Source organism: Chlorocebus sabaeus, chromosome 7 (genome assembly GCF_047675955.1).
Source record: "Chlorocebus sabaeus isolate Y175 chromosome 7, mChlSab1.0.hap1, whole genome shotgun sequence".
NCBI lineage: Eukaryota > Metazoa > Chordata > Mammalia > Primates > Cercopithecidae > Chlorocebus > Chlorocebus sabaeus.
Genome location: NC_132910.1, coordinates 79,316,546 through 79,339,966, shown reverse-complemented (window position 1 = coordinate 79,339,966; position 23,421 = coordinate 79,316,546). Strand labels below are relative to the sequence as shown.

At 40.9% G+C, this 23,421-nt stretch overlaps 1 long non-coding RNA gene across 14 annotated transcripts in view; it reads right to left on the bottom strand.

The window, feature by feature from the left end:
• Positions 1-23,421, bottom strand: part of LOC103236249 (uncharacterized) — a 233,208-nt gene that overhangs the window by 194,563 nt on the left and 15,224 nt on the right. For 11 of the 14 annotated variants that reach the window (XR_012093443.1, XR_012093446.1, XR_012093438.1 and 8 more), the window contains one exon: positions 22,986-23,059. This is a non-coding gene — a long non-coding RNA (uncharacterized lncRNA). Of the gene's footprint in view, positions 1-4,864; positions 4,983-22,985; positions 23,060-23,421 lie in introns of all 14 variants that reach the window. The other 3 variants (XR_012093439.1, XR_012093436.1, XR_012093445.1) reach the window with 1 other exon arrangement.

Below are 23,421 nucleotides of genomic sequence, written 5' to 3'. Positions count from 1 at the left end.
AGTTGGAATGGGCATATGAAAGGAAAAAAATGAGAAAGTAGAAACAGGAAGAATAAATAAATAGTTTGAAGACTATGAAGAGAGGGAAAGAAATAAAACATACAAGGATGATGTGAAGTCAAGGGAATACATTTTTTTTCTTTTTTTTTAGGTCCTCTCAAATCATGGGATTAAAGGGATGATTAATAATAAAACATGTTTATATACCATTAGGAATAATTCCATGATGGAAAAAAAAAAACAATAATTGAGAGAGTGTAACTCCAGTATTGAGGTCCTTAAGTAAATAAATGTGGATGTGATGTGATCTAAGACACCAATAGACGGGCTGGACATCAGAAGCAGAAACACTACTTCCAGTGTTCAGAAGGAAACATAAAATATGTGGAGAGTACAGATGCAAGTAGATTGGTAGGTTTAGTGATGGGAAGATGAGGCAATCCTAAGTTCGTTACATTTCCTTGGCCAAGGTTATTGGCTGGGAGTGAATGGGATGAAGAATGGAGGTTTTAGAAAAAAGATTGTCCTACAGTGTAGGAGGGTGAATGTACCAGGGAAGTGAAACAGCATCATCTAGCCACATTGGATTCCATTTGGGATTTACAGTGGGAAACTTTAGGCAAGTCCAGTCATCACGGTTTTATGAATTTCCTCTAGTAACACTAGTTTCTCAGGTGTAGTTACAGCATAGGAGGATAATCGAGTTTCACAAGGGGTGGGTTTTTTCAGATGTGTTCAATGGAGAGAAAGGGAAACAAGAAAGTTCAGGTTTTCTGCAAGAATCTGGCTCAAGTGCCAGACCATGGAAACTAGCTTAACAAGAAGATAAATAACAATATGAAAGTTAGGGAAATTAAAAAATAAAATCAGTAGGGTCAATGGATTGAATGTCCCTACAGGGTCAAAGAACAGTTCCAAGGGAACTGGTAGGAGTGAGATTGAGGCTCAAAATGTGATAATCAGACAGTAGGATAGTGCTTGCTATCCAGAGATTTTAAAGGCTGTTGGTATTGATTGCTAATAATGTCTATGGTGTGGCTGTAGGAATGGCCATGGCTGGTTGCAATGGAGTGAAGAAGATATTTGGAGTAGAGAAGTTCAAGAAATTGAGAGACCAGGGTATTGGGTGGATAATCTACAAGGACAACAAACCCAACAGGATTGTAGGAATAATGGAGGAAATCAAATACAATAAGCCAGATGATAAAGTCATCAAAGAATGATGAGACAGCAAGAGATTTTGAAAGATGACAACTATTAGAAGAGAGATTAGGTGGTAAAGTCTGAAGACATTAACTCAAGAGAGTTAGGGTTTTCAAAGTCAAAAGAAGGATAGATAGTTTGGAAGGATCAATAGGAAGAAAAAAGATACTTACTCTATCTAGAGCCAAATGATGGGCTGAAGCATTACCAGAAAGGGATCCCGATCCAGACCCCAAGAGAGGGTTCTTGGACCTTGTGCAAGAAGGAATTCAGGGTGAGTCCATAGAGTAAAGTGAAGGCAAGTTTATGAGTGAAGTAAAGAAACAAAAGAATGACTGCTCCATAGACAGAGCAGCCCCAAGGGCTACTGGTTGGCTATTTTTATGGTTATTTCTTGATTATATGATAAACGAAGGGTAGATTATTCATGAGTTTTCTGGGAAGGGGCAGACAATTCCCAGAACAATTCCAAAAAGGGTTCCTCCCCTTTTTAGACTGTATAAGGTAACTTCCAGACGTTGCCATGGTATTTGTAAACTGTCATGGCACTGGTGGGAGTGTCTTTTAGCATGTTAATGCATTCAATTAGTGTATAATGAGCAGCCAGGATGGCCAGATATCACTTTCACTGCCACCTTGGTTTTGGTGGGGTTTGGCTGGCTTCTTTATGGTGTCCTGTTTTACCTGAATCTTGTGATACCAGTCCTGCTGACCTCCTGTCTCATCTTGTGACTACGAATGCCTAACCTCCTGGGAATGTGGTCCAGTAGGTCTCAGCCTCATTTTATCCAGCCCCTGCTCATGATGGAGTCACTCTAGCTTGAACACCTCTGACAGAAAGACAAGACATCTTAGATTTGGGAGGAAACTGCTTCTAGGAAAGAAGTTTCCTCAGGGAACAGCCATATTTCAGTTAGAGGAAGAAGGAAAATCAAATGTTCAGAGAGCAGTCTTGGGATGTAGAAAAGTTCGGTAATGGAAAACCAAGAATTATAGAGGGCAGTGGAGGAGTTTGAGGTTGCAGAGAAGCATAAACAACATAGTCAGGGTGGCGAAGGTAAAAAGCAGTGTTGAGACAAGAGACAAGTGATAATGATCTAGGAGATATGGACTTCTAGCACTGAGGTTACTGGAATGTGGGGTATGCTGGGAGCTGTCCTAGAAGGCTAGAGGAAATTGAGTAACCAGTGTTACCCAGAGTGTTTAGCCAGGAGGTGTGGGTCACTGTTTAGTCCTATATCTCACAGAGGTGTTTGGGCCTGGGGAATGGAATAAGGCCTCCTAGAAAAACAGCTCATGATGGGTTGTAAGCTCTTCAACAAGCAGTGCTGGCTGGGGAGGAATTCTCTCTCTAGAAGCACTACTTGCTATTGGGACCTCCAGACCCTGGTCTCTCTTTTCATTGCAGTACCGTCACAGCCTGAGTATCATTGGGACCACAGGTCGCTTCACCAGGTGAGAGGTGCAGAGAGAAAGGCCATAGTGGGTCTCAGGGCAGAAAGTTTTGTGGCAACTGGAAAATGAGACCACATGAGGAGTTGGGGCCATTAGTCTCTCCCTCTGGAAAGAGAAAAGGAGTTTGATTGTTTTTGTTTGTTTGTTTGTTTGTTTTGTCATCTGGTCCAGCCTTATCTTTAACCAAGTTTTCTTTGCTCCATTTTTCAAGTTTCACTACCCTGAATTTTGCCTCTTTCAACCCCAGAAAAGTCCTTTTCTTCCTTGACCACTATTTCAACAAATGATACAAGCTAGGTATGACTGAACTGCCTTCATGCAACACTTCAAACTCCAATGATATTTGAGACTTCAGACAACTGCTGCCCCCTTATCATCTTCTGCTGCCATTCCATCAAAACAAAACAAAGTAGACAAAGACATGACTCATAGATGATTGAGTGAGATTAGACATACAGATGGATAGATACACAAATAGATAATAAATAAATGAGAGAAGGGAAGAGGAAGAGAGGGGAGGGGAGTGGTAAAGAGGGAAGAGGACAGATTTGGGTATCCCTTTGATGGCTGGTAAAATGTCTAGATATTCTTTGGAATAATTCAATTCTACAATCTTATGAAAAGGATAATCTTATTTAGAAACATAATCAGCAAAACTAAAACTAATTTCCCAATCCCCAACTTCCACATCCAAAAAATTATTACAGCTCCCAGACAAATGTAGATTTGAATTAGGAAAGGCCTAAAGGGAGCATTAGAAGGCACACTGAAAACTGTCTTCCTCACCTCTCAATCAGAACTGATCTTAAAAACCCAAAGCTACAAGAATCTGTTTGGAGGCAAAAATCAGAGCTCTAGTCCAAAGACCTGTTTAAATAGAAGCTAAATCCTCATCTTGCCTGGAAAATGAGGTTCTTACATCAGGGTTACTCTCATAACAATGAGGAGAAACTGGCATTGTCTCTCACGGTAAGGTTCCACTGGTGGATTATGGCAGCTCAGGAAGGGAGTCAGGATCAGAGTTTCAAACACAACCACCTAAGGAGCCCTCACTTAGAATTCCCATTATGGGTTTACCCCCTGGGTGGCCCATAAGGCTTCCACTACTTTCTCTTTAAACAAGTACTGTGGTTTTGTTCTTTGTTCATTCTAGAGACTCAGCTGAGAAAACAGACAGAGGCTAGACCATAGGTTCTCAAATTTTGATGTACTATGAATTCTCTAGTGTGGAGAATCATCATAACTGTAAGCTCCCAGGACCCTGCCCTTTGTAGTGATGGTGTCAAAACCTTATCTCACTTTATTGTCATATGCAACCTCTGGGAAGAAGTTTTCATTCCCATTTTAAATATGAAGAAACTGAAGCTAAAGAAGATTACGTCGCTTAACCAAGTCACTCCATGAATATGTGGTAAGACTGGTCTTACATGCAAGGCATCCAATGCCAGATCTTATGTGGTATCGACTCTGAGAGCACCACTCTGTTCACTTATAACCACAGGAGGTTCTGAATTCAGAAGAAAACGAGAGATTTTAAAAGTGGTTTGAGGAAACTGCTTCCAAATCTAAGCTGTATTCTTATTAAACACAACACACACACACACACACACGACTATTCTGCACCTTTTAAAGCTAGTATGGCAGTTATTCAAGCAAAATGGAAAAATTTTTAAATTCTACAGCATTTCAAAGAATATTAAATTACCCAAAAAAGTGAGAATTATTTCTCCAGGGCACAGAATTATTTATACAGCTACTACAACTTTTAAAACAATGTTGATGCATAATGGCATTTGTTCCATTAAAAAAAAAATCTCTCCCAGCCTTTTCAGGTTCATTGTTCCTTGATTAGTTGATCCAAACTAAGCATTCCAGACACATTGTTGTACAATAGTTCCATTCTGTATTCCAAGATACATACATGGTATGACACACTCGAGCTATGTTTGCCTATGGTAGTTAGGTTTAGAACCACTTTGGAACACACACAGACCTATAATCCAGCCAGTGTTCCAATTAGACTTTTTCAGAACTCCCCACCCCTCTGTACTCCTCAAATCTGTTTTTGCTGGTCAGGCACGGTGGCTCACGCCTGTAATCCCAGCACTTTGGGAGGCTGAGGTGGGTGGATCACTTGAGGTCAGGAGTTCAAGACCAGCCTGGACAATCTGGTGAAACCCTGTTTCTACCAAAAATACAAAATTACCTGGGAGTGGTGGCGCACGCCTGTAATCCCAGCTACTCCAGAGGCTTAGGCAGGAGAATCGCTTGAACCTGGGAGGCGGAGGTTGCAGTGAGCTGAGGCCACACCACTGCACTTCAGCCTAGGCAACAACAACAACAAAAAAAAAACAAACTATCTGTACGTATCTGTGAAATTCACATGCATATATCTTTAAGAAATCACATATTGGAATTTGGCGTTTTTGAAACTGCTCATTATGACCATTTGTCCATGTAAACAAAATGCAGCTTTCAAGGCTTCTCGGTGACATATCTCTTAGGAATTGATAAAAAGGCTTTAGAATAGATATTTGGCTGTGCATGGTAGCCCATGCCTATAATCCCAACACTTTGGGAGGCTGAGGTAGGAGGATCACTTGCCTCCAGGAGTTCAAGACCAGCCTGGGCAACATGGTGAGACCCCCATGTCCACAAAAAAATCAAAAATCATTTAAGCATAGTGGCACATGCCTGTAGTCCCAGCTACTCAGGAGGCTGAGGTGGGAAGATTGCTTGAGTCCCGGAGGTTGACACTGCAGTGAGGTGTGTTCACACCACTGCAGTCAGCCTGGGTGACAGAGTGAGACAAGAAGAAATGAAGGAAGGAGGGAGGGAGGGAAGGAAGGAAAGAGGGAGGGAGGGAGGGAGAGAAGGAGGGGGCAGAGAGAGAAAGACAAAATGAAAAAGAAAGGAAGGGAGGGAGGAATGAAGGGAAGGGAAAGGAAGGGAAAGGAAGGGAAGCGAAGGGAAGGGAAGGGAAGGGAAGCAAGGAAGGAAAAATATGGTTGTGAAGTATCTTCCCAGCCCTTCAACCTCTTTCAAACCATAGTGATGGCTGAGCTTATGGATGAAATGATCAATTTAGAGAAAAATAACTGTTTAATCTTCTTTGCTGGTTAAAAAGACAAGAAAATATTTCCCCCTTGAAGAGTCTGATTTATGAAAGATGAAGAATATATCAATCCAGAAACAGCAACGGCAGGAATAATTTGTCAGTACTTTAGAATGCTTTGTCAAACCCACCATGGGCTTTCACTCTCTGTAGTTAGCAAGTCCCAGAAGCTTCATGGTGCAACAAAAGGGCTTTTGACTTATTCCAGCTTACCCACTAACAGGCTATGAGAACTTGTCAAAGTTACCCCTTGCTTTTGGCCTCAATTTCTATATCTGTAAAATAAAGAGGCTAACAGACTAGGTGATCTGTAAGGTTCCTTTTATCCATGACTTTCTCTAAGATATGTATCTCTATCTGCAGTCATCTGAAGCAAAGGGGTGAAGAATCTGAGTACTATTGTCAGACTGCTGGGGTACAAATCCTATCCTTGGTCACTACAGCCATATGAAATGGAGGAAGATACATGACCTCTCTGTTCTCCCTTTCTTCATCTGCAGAAAGGTTATGATGATAACAGTAACTCTTTGACAGGGTTATTGCAAGAAAAAAGAGAAATGTATCAACTGCTTGGCACCATGCCTGGCATATAGCAAGCACTTGATAAACTTACTGATTATTAACTTAAATGAGGTCAATTTTCAAAAACAGTAAATGTATCCCAAGCACACTTAGAGAACCACTTTCTGTATATATGTGCTCAAGTATGTCCTGAGGCAGCCAGGAAATGGCCTTAGACTTTTAAAGGCAGAGTTTACAAACTGATAATCCACAAGCTATATGCCCCATGAGTATGTTTTCTCTGTATGAATGGTGTTATTGTTGTTGTTTAATGAATCAGTTGCCAAAAACTAAAAATCAGAGTTTCACATTCTGGCTTCAATGGAAAAATTGGCGTATCTGGCAACAGCGGACCTGCATTCCTGCATAGCACCAGTGACTAGAGTTTCCCCTTAATGTTCCCATCACTCCCTGCTGTCTCCCAAGCAGCCTGCTTTACTCATTGACACGGCAAGCCTTGCCCCTCTAGGTATTTCGGTTTTGATTCCTGTACTGTACAAGGGGATGAGGACAACTGTTCTCCATTAAAGAAAACCCACCCTTTTCCCACCACACGCACAGTCCAAGAAAAAATTATCACAGAGGAAAATGGAACTGAAATATAGAGTAAGTGGGAGACCTAATTACATTATTTGACCTGTGAATCCAGCTTGGCCTGAACTCCTTCTATCTTTAGATTTTCCAGTTAAATCAGTCATTGAATTTCCATTTTAACTGAGGGAGCTTTATTTGTTTTTTTGTCCTTTGCAACCAAAAGACATAACCAATTCCACGACAAGGGTGGCCAATTCATCCTTGTTTTATGACTGAAAATATCATATCCCTGGAAACCTCTCAGTCCCAGGTAAACTGGGATGGTTGGCTATCCCATTCATGGCAAAGTATGGTTCAAAGTCAGTAGCAGTCAGCAAAGCCAATGCTTTCTACCTCTCCATATTGCTCATTTTCATTTCCAAAATTTATTATCAGATTATCAAAATATGAACGAGATCTTGGTTTCTAATACCACTCTTCTATAAAATGAACCAAGGTTCCTTGGAGAAACAGCTGATTCTAGCACTAGAGCAGAAAATACGTAAGATAAGCCTGGAGCATCTTGTATGGTAGTGTTAGAAAGCAAGGAAGAAGGAAGTGCTCAAAAAATAAAACAATGGGGCACATGAAAGAGACACAGGAGCCAACTGAAAGAGGCCTCAAAGGCCAAAGCTGGAACAATCTGAGCAACAAAATAAAAAACATAATATTGAGTTATAACCCAAAGCATAATAAAGATCCAAAAGTCCATTCTGATGTAAATAAGTGGTTGAATAAACAAACAGGAGAAGGGACAAATCTCCCTTACAGAACAGTTCTAGGAATTTATGTAAATACTCTCCTTTCCAAGAGGCAGAACTTGACTTTCCACCCATTTACCCTCTTTAGGGTATTCTGGTAAGCATAGCGACTTGCTTCCAAACAGCAGAGTATAGAAAGGGAGGAAAAAGTAACTTTATAGTATAGAAACCTGACTATCTTTCCCAGGTGATCAAAGCTAACATCAATACGATGTACCATGTGGATAGTATGTAACCTTAATATGACGTGATAGTATGTAACCTTAATATGATGTGGTGTGTGTGTAATCAGACCACAGATGTGTAGTGCACCCTCCTCGCAAAAATCTGTGACTTCCATCTACCATGAGAAACATATTGAAGAAGCCCAAAGCAAGGAACATTCTACAGAAAACCTGATCAGTACTTCCCAAAACTGATAAAGTCATCGAAGACAAGAAAAGTTTGAGAAACTGTCATAGACCAAAAGAGGCTGCAGAGACATGATGTCTTAGTTCATTTGTGCTGCCAAAACAGAATATCCTAGGCTAGAGAATATCCTAGGCTAGGTAATTTATGATGAACAAAAATTTATTGGCTTACAATTCCGAAGGCTGGGAAGTAAAATGTCAAGGTGCTAGCATCTGGTGAGGGCCTTCTTGCCATATCATAACATGGTGGAAGGGGCAACATGGCAGAAGGACAAAGAGACAGCAAGAGAGAGCAAGAGGGGGCCTATTCCTGTGACAACATCATTGGTCCCCTCATGAGGGCAGAGCCCTCATGACCTAATCACCTCTTAAAAGCCCCACCTCCCAACACCATCACAATGGCAATTACATTTCAACATGAGTTTTGGAGGGGCAAACATTCTAACCATTGCACATGATGATGAAATATAATGTGATGTCCTGCATGGGACCTTAGAACAATAACAATAAAAAAGGACACTAAAGAAAAACTGGTACTGGCCGGGCGCGGTGGCTCAAGCCTGTAATCCCAGCACTTTGGGAGGCTGAGACGGGCAGATCACGAGGTCAGGAGATCGAGACCATCCTGGCTAACACAGTGAAACCCTGTCTCTACTAAAAAATACAAAAAAAAAGCTAGCCAGGCGAGGTGGCGGGCGCCTGTAGTCCCAGCTACTCGGTCAGGAGGTTGAGGCAGGAGAATGGCGTGAACCCAAGAGGCGAGAGGCAGAGCTTGCAGTGAGCTGAGATCCGGCCACTGCACTCCAGCCTGCGTGACAGAGCAAGACTCCATCTCAAAAAAAATAAATAAATAAAACAGAAAAACTGGTGAAATTGGAATGAAGTATTAATTGTAGTTATTAATAATAATGTACTGATGTTGGTTTCTAACTTGCCACAAATGTAGATAGTGATGTGGAATGACAACAATAGAGGCAAGCAGTGAGGGTATATGGAAGTTCTCTGAACAGTCTTTGAAGCTTTTCTAGAAATCTAAAACTATTCTAAAATTTAAAAATGTATTTAAAAAATAATAATTGATCAGTTCCTATTCTAAAGGAAAGCCCCACTGTGAAGAATGATACGGCTTCATCAATTTCAAAAGCTTATAAAAAATTACACTTTAGAAAAAGGTTTTATGTGTTTTGTACATTTCCTATATAAAGTAACAAGCATCCCAGTGTCATGTGTCTGGACACGTTTTTCCAACATTGCAAGTTAGTTGTACCATAAGATTTGATTGACCTACTTAGAATTTTGGTTCTTCCAATCGTTCATTAAACTTACAAACTAAATTAATGCTTGTTCTTACATGTCTTGGCAGAACAAATTAATACTATCTAAGCAAATTAATAACCTTGGCTCCTAACTCCTCTGATTTTGGCAGGTTGTACCTTCAAATTCTAAAGCCTGTACACAGGGGAATCTTTGGGTAAGGATACACTCTCCTATCAACACACATACAAAGTTATCCTTAATTAGTGTTAGAAGAATGCCCCAGAGGAGGAGCTGACCTCATCATACCTTCTTGTCAAGCAATAAGAAGCTGGCTCAGTGCCCTTGTAAGAAACTCAGACAGAAACACAAATACAAATCCTCACCGTAAGGAAGTAACTTCTTCACTCAACAACACTTTTCTTAACACCTGAGCTAAGAATACAGAAATGCCAGACACTGAAGGATTTCCATTCCTACTTCAAGGGCAAAATAGCAACGTGTTGTTAAATAGGAGATGTAGAGATATTAAGCAGATGAAATTGAGGAGTTCTTGAAATACACAATTGGGTATTCAACCAGCACATCAGAAGTGGTAAGTACTAGGAGTATAAATATGCATTTCATGAACACTGATCACGTGCCTCCCACTGAAAGCCTCTTCTGGGTTCTGCAGAGGATGCAAAAATGATTAAAACACAGTTCATGCCCTCAAGGCATCATGCTATCTTAGTCTGGTGACTAGGATAAAGGAAGTACACAAATAGTTACAACCACAAAGTAGAAGTTAATATATGCCCCAAGAAAAGTACAAAGTGCTCCTAGAGGTTGAAGAGGAAGACATTAAATTCAATTAAGGACAGGGAAGCAGACTACACTTTGAGATAGCCTTAAATTGTGGTACAAACTACACAGGCTTGAAAGGGGGTATATAGGCACAGGGACGACCTCAGCAAAATCACCCAAGTTTTCCTGTTTACCTAGGGTACACGTAAATAAGTCTTGGGCTATGTGGTTTTTAAAAGGAGTCAAGATAGATGTTAGGTCTAGGGAAGAGAGTGGGATGAGAAGCATGGTGTTTATGTGCCTTTAATACATCTCTCCTCAGATTTCTTATCAATTGTAAGGGGAAACATAGTAATTGTACTGTGGAGAAACCAGACAATGCCATAATCAAATGATCAACATTAAGACAGCCAATGAAATGCAAGCAGCCAGCATGTGACTCCAAATGCAATACCCTGAAAAAGATATAACATCCCTTTTGTAGTTTTCTAGCCAGATGTGTATTACCTGAAACTCAAAAGAAAACATCACACAAACTCAAACTGAGAAATATAAAATAACTAACCTGGTGTGGTGGCTCATGTCTGTAATCTGAACACTTTGAGAAGCTGAGGCAGAAGGATCGCTTAAGCCCAGAAGTTTGAGACCCACCTGAGCAACAAATAGACAGCCTGTCTTCACAGAAAACGTAAAAATCACGGTGGCACATGCCTGTAGTTCCTACCTAGGGTACATGTAAATAAGTCTTGGGCAATGTGGCTTTAAACATGTTCCTAGGTAAACAGGAACTACTGGGGAGGCTGAGGCAGGAGGATCACTTGAGCTCAGGAAGTTGAGGCCACAGTGAGTCCTATTTGCAACGCTGCACTCCAGCCTGGGTGACAAAGAAAGACTGTCTCAAAAATAGTAATTAAAATAAAATAAAATAACTGGCCCATGTTCTTCAAATATGTCAGTGTCATAAAAGACTTAAAAAAAAAAAAAAGATGAGTTCATCCAAACTAAAGAGATAGCATAACTAAACATAATGGCATCATCTTGGACTGCATTCTGAGCTGGAGGAGGGAAATACTAGAAAGGACAATATTGGACTGTAGGAATTTTTCTTAAGTATTGTACCCATATAAATGTCCTGAATTTAATAATTGTACTGTGGTTACACAGAGAATATCCTTGTTTCTGGGAAAGACACACTGAAGAATTACTGTTGACTGAGCATGGTGGCGTAGGCCTACAATCCCAGCACTTTTGGAGGATGAGGCGGGTGGATCGCTTGAGCCTGGAAGTTCAAGACTAGCCCGGACAACATGGCAAAATCCCATCTCTAAAAAAAATACAGAAATTAGTGGGTGTGGTGGTGGCACGCACTTATGGTCCCAGTTACTTGGGAGGCTGAAGTGGAAGGATGGCTTGAGCCTGGGAGGTGTGAGCTGAGATCCCACCACTGCACTCCAGCCTGGGTGACAGAGCAAGATTCTGTATTTTAAAAAAGGAAAAAAAAAAAAGGAATTACTGTAAATGTGTGTGATGTATGCCACTTACTCTCAAATTACTCAGAAAAAATAATATGTGTATATGGAAAGAGAAAACGATAATAAAACAAAACAACTATGGCAAAGAGTTAAAAATCGGAGAATACGAGTAAAGGGTACGTGCAGTCAGGAGAAATTCTTGACATCATCTTGATACCATTCTTGTACATTTTCTGTAGTTTGAAGTTATTATGAAATACAACCTTTTTTTAAAAAAACAAAGATGCTAGAAAGCATTAAAATCAAAATTACTTTCAGGTAGGAAAGTAACCAAGTTCTATTAAGGTATAAGTATTTTTCCATGACTGTAAATTATGACTTACATAGTACTTCAAATTTTAAAATATTCTTTTTCACTTAATATTATTTAATTTAAATATTTCCATGTATCCACTTGGTCACATATCAATCCCATTTAGTAACTATATAGTTCTCTATCATTTCAGCATCTTCCACTATTGAACATTTCCATTATTTCCAGTTTCACAATTATAATGTCACTGCTATGAATATATTCATAACTTTATATCTTTTGGGACTATTTCCTAGGGATTTTGGAATAATTCTGTAGAACAAGATCTAAAAGGAGGACTGTACTCTGTTTTAGGTATTAAAATTATATGGATTGAGATCCACTCATGCCAGAGGACATTTTCCATGTTTGTGAATATGAAGTTAGCCTCAAAAATTAATCATCAGCACATTGGTACCATTGCCAGACCGCAGTGAGCTCTCTCTCTCTCTTTCTCTCTCTCTCTCTCACACACACACACACACACTCACCATTCACCAAGCCCAAGGAGCAAACCAAACAGGAAAAGAGGAAGATGCTCAGGGGCAGGGCTGACAGATGATTGCCAGAAGACTATTGCCAACTCAGCTGGAAAGCTTTATCCAGTTAAAACAAAGCACAGCAGATCAAATTTGCCCATGTTCAGATGCACTGGTTTCAGTAAATATGTCTTATTCTGTGTGTGTGTGTGCGTGTGTGTGTGTGTGTGTGTGTGTGTGTGTGTTTGATATGGAGTCTTGCTCTGTTGCCCAGGCTGGAGTACAGTGGCATGATCTTGGCTCACTGCAACCTCCGCTCCCAGGTTCAAGTGATCCTCCTGCCTCAGCCCTCCTAATAGCTGAGATTACAGGCACACATCGCCTTGCCCAGCTAATTTTTGTATTTTTAGTAGAGATGGGGTTTCACCATGTTGGCCAGGCTGGTCTCGAACTCCTGACCTCAGGTGATCCACCCACCTTGGCCTCCCAAAGTGCTGGAATTACAGGCATGAGCCACCGCACCCAGCCATATGTCTTATTCTTAGAGCTTCCAAGATTTTAATATAGAAACTGCTCAGTTAAAAAAAAAAGACATGTACTCTGATTATAGATGTGTCTGGGGAGCTTTGAGCATTAAATGACTAAAGAAAAATTTCATATGTAATGATAATTATGTCAGGCTAAAGACCAACTTGAATTAATGTTTGTAAACAAGGAACAGCAATTAGCAATTTCAGTAATTAGGAACTGGCTTGTAAAGGATAAGAAGAAGAGCATGGGACTTTGTGAAAACCCTGTTTCTGTCTTTAAGGAAGTACACAGACACACTAAGGTGTGTCTCTGTTGGGAACTGTAAACTGTGTGAATATATAGGAAATGCAAGCACTTGAATTATTACCAGCGCACATGAATGGGCAAGGCAAAGTTTTCAAAGAGATGCCTGGCACAAGAGAACATTCAGGAGTAATGGAAATGATCTATATCTTGGCTCTGGAGTTGGTTATGTGTATACATGCTTTTGCCGAAACTCTCAGACTTTTCACTTAAGATTTGTAAATCTTTCTCCAAGGTATTACATTGAAAAGTGCGGCAGAAACACACAAAGTTGGGCAGCAGCAGACCTGTTCTATCACTAACTAGTTCTGTGAGTTTAAGCAAATCATGTAACTTCAGTTTCCTCATTTGAAAAACAAGGAGATTATGATAAATGATTTCCTAGTTCCCTGCCAGCTTTAAGAGTCTCAATGACAAATTTTTTTAAATAGTAATGGTTTTATGGAAATTATTAATCTGATTTAGGACTTTGACAATTTTAAAAGTTTGCTTTATATTAAGTAATATGTGGATACATTATAATTATAAAAACAAATTCAAATGATATAGATAAGGTCAAAGTTTTCCCTGGCACCCTTCCCGTAATCCTAGAGGAAACCTGTCTTACCAGCGTGCAGTGTATTCTTGTAGGTTTCTTTGTTGTTATTGCTGGAGAGGTATTATGGCTCTGTGACTCTTTAGTCTTAAAGACTGAGGAGTAATTCTGCCCAGATCCAGAACCCAGTGAAACCATTCGCCAGTGTAGAACCCTGTTGAAGTCATCCAAACTCCCTATGCTTCAGTTCTGAACTATAAACAGCAACAAAAATGGCAACCACTAAGGAGGTTGTTGTGCCAATTAGATATGGTACACATAAAACACAGAACAGGCCAGGAGCGGTGGCTCACGCCTGTAATCCCAGCACTTTGGGAGGCCGAGGCGGGTGGGTGACGAGGTCAGGAGATCAAGACCATCCTGGCGAACACGGTGAAACCTCGTCTCCACTGAAAATACAAAAAAATTAGCCAGGTGTGGTGGCAGGCGCCTGTAGTCCCAGCTTCTAGGGAGGCTGAGGCAGGAGAATGGCGTTAACCCGGGAGGTGGCAGAGCTTGCAGTGAGCGGAGATCGCGCCACTGCACTCCAGCCTAGGCGACAGAGTGAGACTCTGTCTCAAAAAAAAAAAAAAAAAAAACACAGAACAGAGCCTGGCAACTAGGAAGTATCAGTTATTACTGACAAACTTCTAGCTATTTTATAATAAAATATCTATACTTACTTCTTCTCCAATTCATTTGAAGAATAAGTAATTTAAACACATATCCTAACTCAAGAAAGTCACTCAAAGAGTAACATGAAATACAAATGCACTCAGGAAAATAGATCTCTTCTCTTGGAATATTTAATCATTGATCTTGAGACCAAAGTCTTCTTTAATATCATCTGATACACCTTGCAGATGAGGGAAGTTAGGCTCATCAGGTTATGTTATTAACATTTCAGATTTTTATTTAATATGGAAAGTATTTAGTAGGTGGGGGGAGGGATGAAAAATAAAATTCAAGAGAGTTATGTCCAGCCTCTACAGTTTTGTCCCATCACTGAAAATTATTAAGCAGTCATGAAACCTAGGGACCCGAGCACACTGAGAGCATAACATGGCCAAACATACTGTGATGAATATCTGAGCTTTGTTTCTAACTTACGAATGAGCGTTCAATGTGCTTGCTTTATTTTCATTTAGCATTTATTCTATAACAGATTTTCCTTTCTTAATTAAGAATCCTTTAATCAAGGAGGCCGAGACAGGAGAATCGCTTGAACCTGGGAGGCAGAGGTTGCAGTGAGCCGAGATCGCGCCACTGCACTCCAGCCTGGACGACAGAGCAAGACTGTGTCTCAAAAAAACAAAAAATCCTTTAATCAAGGCGGGGGGAAAGCCTGCCTGGTTACATTTGGATTTTACTATTTTCTTGAGACAGAAAGACACAGAGACTAAAGTTTCAAATGAGAAAGAATAAAGTATCACATTTTCTTCCACTTGAGCCTAATCAAGTTTTTACCTTTACACACAGTGATAAGAACCTGTGCCAAAGGTTCTTGATTCTGTCTACGTGAAAGGGCTATACCTGACAGCCACTTAGTCCACAAGTCAATAGCCTTCAACAATGAAAAGTCAAGGGCCCTGACTCCGGGTTTGCACCATTCCTGCACTGCTCCAGGACAGATGCTCCCTCTGCTGGGGTTGCCCCTACTCTGGCAGATGATCTGTTTGCTCCCATGACAACCCACCGTGCAGACAGCACACCCATGCAGTGCCCTGTTGGAGATGAGAGAGACGAAGGGCAGAGTGAAAGGCCGGGGCTTGACCTTTAACCAGACCCAAGTGTTTCCCTGGCCTTCTTGGCTGAATGCCGTTATCAACACATTTCCAAGAGCAACAGCTGGCCTCGAGGAGCAGTGAACTATGGCCCTTATGTGATTTAAAGATCCCTCTGACCCACACTTCACCTCACTTTCCTTTTAAACTGTCTGATACACTGTATTTGAGACTTATTCCTTTAGTTTAACAATCACATCTTAAGATATAAATGTCCTTGGGACCATTTGCTAATGCAGTAAGATCCATCAGTCATTCCTTCTATGGCATGAATTTGTTTCATCCATCCCTTTCTTTCTACCAGCTAAGATTATCAAATCTAAAGGAAGAGAGTTGGGTTATGCTTTATTGTTCTTATTTTATCTTTTGACTCAAAAGATGAACTTACGAGGGAAGGAAGGGTGATTTGGGAGAACGGGGCCCTGCTGGGAAGAGTGGGGAGGTAAGTAAAAAGGGTGGGCTTCTGGCAGATAGCAGGAGGGCCTGGATCAATCTGGGTGAGTGGGGAATCCAGCAAGGAAGCATACATCTAAAACAAACCCCATTATTTCACAACTATGGGACTAGCCTACTTCAGGGAATATCACTCCAAATCTTGGCCATGACCTAGAGTTGCATAAAATCTGCTTATCTTTCAAATTAATACCACAGTGATTGATGAGACAGCATTTTTTCAGTAAACTGAATTTAAAACCCAGTGATCACATGAAAAAAAGCTAACAAAAAATTACACACACACACACACAAACACACACACACACACACCCCGTCATGTACAAATTATAATTTAGATAAGGAATAGAATTCCCAATTACAAAGTGAAGGCGGGTGGCAGTATTATGTATGATGACCTTAATAGAGAAGATTATCTTCCCACATTGGCCTGCCACCCCGTCCTACATTTTGTATAGCCATGGCCATGCCGTATTTAGGATGGAATAAAGACAAAGGCCTACACAACCGTTGATCCCCCGAAGATGGAACGACTGGCCACTTTTCCTCAAAAGTGTGCTAAGCACATGTGTGAGCTGGTAGCTATGGACTGCCTTCAAATAAACAACTCTTTCCAAATCTGCCTGGATTGTAAAAATCACCCAAGGTGCCTGTTTAAACCAAGCCATTCCTCAGAATTCTGATTCAATAGGCCTGGAAAGGCCCCAGGAAAGTGTGTTTTTCATCAATACTTCAGATTACTTTTGTAATCAGGCAAATGCTGTAAATACCAAGATAAGACGTCTACAATTTCAGGAAAACTAGAAAGGGAGAGAGGCCAGAGGGAGTCATTTCTTTCTTGAGCTTGGAAATATGCAATGCTGCCCCGTTTAGAGGATAGAGTATGATTTCAGGCCCAATTCATTGCCTGTCTTGAGCTAAGAACTTTCCATGACGTCAACAGAACGTAAGAATTCCAGATAAAGAGGGAATTCAGCTCTTACGTATGAAGGCCTATTAATATCCATAAACTCACTAACTTTTTGGAAATATGCAATTAAGATCTAGTGTTGGCCAGGCACAGTAGCTCACGCTTGCAATCCTAGCACTCTGCGAGGCCGAGGCAGGCAGATTACTTAAGGCCAGGAGTTCAAAACCAACCTGGCCAACATGGCAAAACACCATCTCTACTAAAAATACAAAAAAAAAAAAAAAAAAAAGGCCAGATGTGCTGGCACACACCTGTAATCACAGCTACTCGAGAGGCAAGAACTGCTTGAATCTGGGGGGCAGATGTTGCAGTGAGCCAAGATCATGCCACTGCACTCCAGCCTAGATGATAGAGCAAGACTCCATCTCAAAAAAAATAAATAAATAAATCTAGTGTCGTGCAGCTTATTGTGATATTCCTTGATATGCTGGTGGTAAAGGCCCTACCACTGACAAAAAAAGATGAATGTTGATACTATAATGGTGCAGTCAGAGTTCTGAGATAATAAACTAAAGCTGGTTAACACAGCAAGTTAAAATGTGGGTAATGCCCAGAGCTAGTTTAAAGTACAATACACAAATGGAACACAACTTTTCACAAGAATTCCTTTACCACAGAGCTGTATTCGGAGCCCCATTCGGTAGCCTCCTCATACATGGCCTAGGCCTGAAAGGGAACACAGGAAAATAAAAACAGTAATTATATGGAGCGATAGGATTGTAAGTGAAGCTTTTCTACATTTATTTTCTGTATTGTTATTTTAATATGAATGAGTGCAATAAATAAGAAATCAGCAGTTGTTAATGCATTACTTGCTATTCACTCATGACTATTTTGTCAAAAAGCAAATGGAAGTATTTCTTAATGACAATTGAGCCAGTTTACTAATACTTCTATTCATGAAGACATTATATTCCATCAACACATTTTTCTGTCATAAACTTCATTTTCAGACATGAAAACAACATAAGAGGCACTGAGAATCATGTCCCAATTTTGGAAAAAGCATTTCATACAGTATGAAAAGAGTTCAATGTTTATTAAAATAGCACTGGACATTCTGGAAAACTTAAAATATGCCACAGAAGCCTCTATGGTAAAGAGAAGGGAGAAGTTAGGGTTGAGAGGGTGAGGAAGTAAGAGCAGGGTAGAAGAGGCCAGCAGCCCAGGAATTTCCTTGGTACAGGTAGGCTGTGGTCTTTTTCACTGCCTAAGGCTGGGGCCAGAGCCTCCAGGAAAGGCATTGTGGTTAGTCCCAGGTACCCCAGGACAGAAAGGCTCTCTGGTGGAAATAGAAATGTACACTGGAACCATTGCTTCTGGGCCTCATGGTCCTTTCATGCTTTGATAGAGGGAAGGGGTAGAACAACTGTCTAATGGTGGGACTGGGAGAATGATCCCAAAAAGGATGCCAGGCTCCTGAAAGTGGAGTGGAAACGGCTGATATCAGAGGGAGGGGCTAAGACCAGCCCTGTGATGGCTGGAGGAATCCTGGCTAAGTGAGGGAAAAGGAAAAGATAAAAGCCCCAAGGAGAAACCACGAGGATTTGCAGCCCCACTGCTCTGCAGCTGATTGCAGGCAGTCAGACACCCAAACAGACAGACAGACTAAGGCTGTTCTCAGGCATCACGGCTGAGCTCAGGCTACCCTGCTTTGCATATCTCATGAGCATTTTTGTATTTGACCACAGCTGACTAAAGTATCTTTGCTTCCAGAGGATTTGCTAATAGAGATACAACTGCAAGAGAAAGGCAGATACTCCAGTCCAGGCCAATGGGAAAAGCTGAACTTTCACCTTTCTCTCAGAGTTTATGATGAGGTTTGGAATTCAGACTTATGTTCAGAAGACTTTTTCTTTCTTTTTTCACTTGACTTTCCAAAGGATGGCAGGGACCTTAGATGACAATTTTCAAACTAATATTTTCACCAAAAAGGATTAAATAAAAAACAACTAGTAATCTTTCTTTTTATATTTTGGTTTAAAGTTTAGTATTCTCCTTCATGTGGAGGATGACCAGTTTTATACTTTACTGGAAAAAAAACAAAATATGTTTTAATTTTATAATTTACTTTCCCAAGAGCCCATCAGATTTCTCCAAATACTCATCTGGAATATATCCTTCAATTTTTCATGAGACTCTGGACATCAACGGGTAAGACTGTTCCATGACATCATGACACCTTAGCCCAAATACCCTCTCCCGTGGTTGTATTTCCTTCTACAGTCATGTGCTGCCACATCATGTTTCAGTAAAACAACAGATCACATATATAATAGTGGTTTCATAAGAGTATAATGGGCCAGGTGCGGTGGCTCACGCCTGTAATTCCAGCACTTTGGGAGGCTGAAGCAGGTGGATCACCTGAGGTCAGGAGTTCAAGACCAGCCTAGCCAACATGGTAAAACCCCTTCTCTACTAAAAATACAAAAATTAGCCAGGTGTGGTGGTGAGCATCTATAATCCCAGCTACTTGGGAGGCTGAGGCAAGACAATTACTTGAACTCGGGAGGTGGAGGCTGCGGTGAGCTAAAAGCACACCACTGTACTCCAGCCCAGGCAACAAGAGCAAAACTCCATCTCAAAAAAATAAAGTATAATGGAGCTGAGAAACTGCAACACCAGAATAAACAAACTTAACTGCAAACAAGAGAGCCAGGATTTGAACACCCCTGACCCCAGAGCCTGTGTGCTGAGCTACCAAGCCTTTCTGCTCTCACCAGTGTGATATACTAAATGTTCTGGGATCACCTCCTCCAAGCAGCCTTCCTGGCCAGCATCTCCACCCCACCTCCTCTGCTCTGGGTTGCATCCGCCCTTAATGTTCTCATAGCTCTTCATCAATTGTCTCCCAACAGGGACTGCATATCCCTTGAAGACAAGGTCCATGGCTTATTATCTTTATAATCCCAGCACCTCCCATAGTGGCTACCAGAGAGTGGGAGCTTAAGGAGTACTGAAATAAGAGACACCTAGAGAAGATGCCAGAATTAAACATCTATTATTCTCATGTTGAATCTATTATATATATTTATACTTTCATTTTATATAATGGCATTACTATAATTATCCCTTTTACAACATAATATTGATGGCTAATTTAGGTGAATTGATTCTATTTTCAAGTAATTCTGCTAGAGCTCTTTGACTATGGTAGGCAGCTAAAATATTCAAGGTATCAACAGTGGCCAAATGAATAAATAAAAGAAAAATAAAGGTCATATATTAAATAAAGTAGAATCAAATGGTAATTGTTAAGAGTGAAGGCCAAAATGTAACCAACCATGATGAATATTTAAGAGCTCCCATTTTAGCAATCGATGCCTTTCCCCCACAGGAACTCACTATAACGCACTGCTCAGATCCCATTGAAGGGAAGAGTTCCTGTCACCTCTCTTCCAGACTCCCTGTCAAGCCAGGCTTTCTCCTCTTGAAAGCACCCTTAACCCTTGACTTCAGGAGGCTGCTAGCAAAAGTCATGACACAGAGAAAATGTGTACTAGCAGAGTCCTTACTAGGAGCACAAAGTTAGGAGCCCAGCTCCTGAGCAAGAGAACAGAAGAGCATAGTGGTAAATCTTGAGCCTATACCTACTAGCATTTATCTTGAGCAGGTTACTTAACTTCTTCAGGTCTCAGTTTCCTCATATGTAAAACAGAGGTAAAACAGCCCCTACTTCATAAGGCTGCTGGGAGGATTTGGTAAGGTGATGTATATAAAGTACTTCCCACATTACCTGGCACATCGTAAGTGCTCAGTAAATGTCAGCTACTGTGGTCTAGGCAGATTGGTGAGTGATAGCATCAACGTCTCACACAACAGAACCAGCCTGTGGGATAGCTTTAGCACAGGTGCCAGGACTGGAAAACTTCAATCCTCACTGAGTCCTGCAATAATATGTCAAGGGAACTGATATGGTATAGACTGCCTGGATGCAAATGATCAGCTTCTAGCTGTGTGAGCTTAGAAGAGTTTCTTAACGTCATTGTGCCTCAGTTTCCTCATGTGTAAAATGGTGACAATAATTGTACCTGACCCATACATTATCGTGATTAAAGGTGTATTTATATGTGTGTGTTGTGTGTGTACGTGTATATCCATATATATACACACACACACACTACACATGTATGTATATATGTGTATATACATATATGGATATACACGTACACACACAACACACACGAAAAAAATATATGAACAGCTTTGGTACAAAACAATATAAATAAGCTGTTATTATTATTATTCCAGGCTACCTTCAGTCTTCACTTTCTACCCAACAGCTCTGTGTTGAAGTAGATAGAGAAATGACATTCTATGTGGTCAGAGGGAAATTTTAAATATCTTCCTACATTTGTTCAAATAAGCTGAGAAATCCTTGGTACTCAGTATTTCTACTGGACAAAGTTGGAGTCCAATATTTCGATAGGACCCTTTCTGTTTCTAAATTATTTATTAACCAGTTTGTGACAATGCACAGGAATTCATATTTTTCCTATAAAAGTCTGGTTCTCCTGCCCCTAAGTGTTTCAGAGAGAGAAAGAAAGAGGTATGGCTCAGGAGAACAGTTTCGTCGAGTAAAAATGGCCCCAAAACTGTTTACAATTCTCATTTGATTACTCTTACCATAGAAAACAAAACAAAACCAAAAAAACAGTTATGAGGACTTTAAATAAAACTCATTATATGAAAAGGAAACGGCACAAGTCGCACACAAAACTACTGCATAGTTTCTGAATTAAGTCAAATGAAGTAAGGAAGCATCCAAGATAAGGCTGAAACACACCCTTCCCACTAGTGATCTGTTATTCTCTGATTAAAAAAAAAAAGCAAACAACTGTAATAGAAGCCAACTCTGGGCTATGTGAGGTCCTTGCAAAGGGTACCTTCTCTATTTCCTCCTACCAATATCCACAGCAGTGCTGTACCAAGACATTTCTGCACTGTAGTGCTTTCATAGTCACTAGATCTCTCTCCCACCCCCAGCAGTACCCCCCTCAACACACAGACAATTACATGGATGGTTTGGGGTGAGGGCGAGGAAAGAGAAGACCGAACAGTTTCTGATTCACTGCACACACGGGGTCCTGTTGTAAATACCTGGATACTCAGCAACCACCAGCTCTCCCCCATTATCCCTCCCCAGCACTTGGTTTCCAAACATGGAAGAAAAAGGCCCTCCAAAAGACTGTATCTCAAACTGTCACAACGCCCACCCCATACCCAGCACAATGCAGAATTCATCAAAATCATATTTAACAGGTCCCAGAAATTTCAAACTACTAAAATTTTTCTGGTAGTGCTATCTGGATACATGCCTGTTGCATTTTAAGCTAGATGAGGTAAAATATTTGAAAGAATCCTATATTCTAGCTCTCCTAATATAATATATATCATTTATTATCCAAATTTGCTACATATCAGAAAGCCACTACTCTGGTGGCAGCTCAGCAGCCTATGGAAAATGAGTCAGGACACTCAGTCTAGTTGCAGACAGCAGATGCCTGGGTCACATATCACCTATACAGGGGACAGCTCTAGAACCAGTGTCCCAGTGAGGCTCAGTCAGTGGCAAGACCAGCCAGAACAGGGAAACCTGTGACCCCGAGTAGTCAGAGTCCAGGAGCAGAGCTGGTGTGGGAGAAAGATTCCAAGGGAGACAACTGGTACTAAGGAGTTCATAGAAGAAAAAAGGAAGATTTGGGGCCTGAGGCAGCACACCACCCCAGGGAGCGGACCAGCTGAAGCTCAGTCATAAGGAACAGGACAAAAAACAGTCACCAGTGAGCCACACCAGATCCTTTCAAGAATTAGTGGTGTTTGGATATACAAACACAGATAAATACACCTATGTATGAGAGAGAAACTCTAGTTAAGAAAGTATAGAATTAGGTATCTAGTCTCAGATTTAAGCCTCACAAGCTATGTGACCTTAGGCAAATCACTTACCCTCTCTCAGCCTATTTCAGCAGCTGTAAATGGAGACTTCATCTTTCACACCTGTTGCACAATGTTGTGAGGACCTGATGAAAGAACAGATGTGAACACAGTTTATAATCCACAGTACTCAAGAGCCATAGCAGGGGCTTCTTTTCTTCCTTATTAACATACCTGAGGGATGCTCTGGAAGGATCAGATTCTGTGCAGCCTTTACAAGCCCCCTTTTGCCTTGCAATCTCCTCTCTCTCTCTCTTTCTCTCTCTCTCTCTCTCTGAAAATCATTGCTCTAGACCAACAATGAAGCAGACATTTGATTATTCTAAGTTGACACTGGAGGCCTGGATGCCACGAGGCTCACAAATGTGCTTTCTTTAGCCTGTAGTTTGGCCTACACAGGGTACCTCTTCTACTCCTCATGCTCCCCAAAATTACAAATATCCTGTAC